Source organism: Antrostomus carolinensis, unplaced genomic scaffold (genome assembly GCF_000700745.2).
Source record: "Antrostomus carolinensis isolate BGI_N321 unplaced genomic scaffold, ASM70074v2 scaffold15583, whole genome shotgun sequence".
Lineage (NCBI taxonomy): Eukaryota > Metazoa > Chordata > Aves > Caprimulgiformes > Caprimulgidae > Antrostomus > Antrostomus carolinensis.
In genome coordinates, this window is record NW_010303308.1 from 21,816 (window position 1) to 22,102 (window position 287).

Genomic DNA, 287 nt, shown 5'->3' on the forward strand with positions numbered 1-287 from the left:
CACTTCAATCGGGATCTGTGACAGCTCTGGAGTTCTCAGTCCTGCAGCAGCTCTGAGCTCATGTAGCTTGGTTTGAGTTCAAGCCTTTGAGATCACTCGCTTGTGGGGTGGGTTTCTCTTTAGGGGTTGTGCTTGTGGTTCAAGACTCTGAGGTGGAGTTTCTCCGATCTGATTTTCAGAGTTTTATATAGTTCGTGGCAAGCTCACTATCACTTAGGTAATTTTCTCCTCCCCACTTTCCTGCCAGTGCTTCAAAACAAACAAAAGAGCAGCCCTCTCCCCAGCAA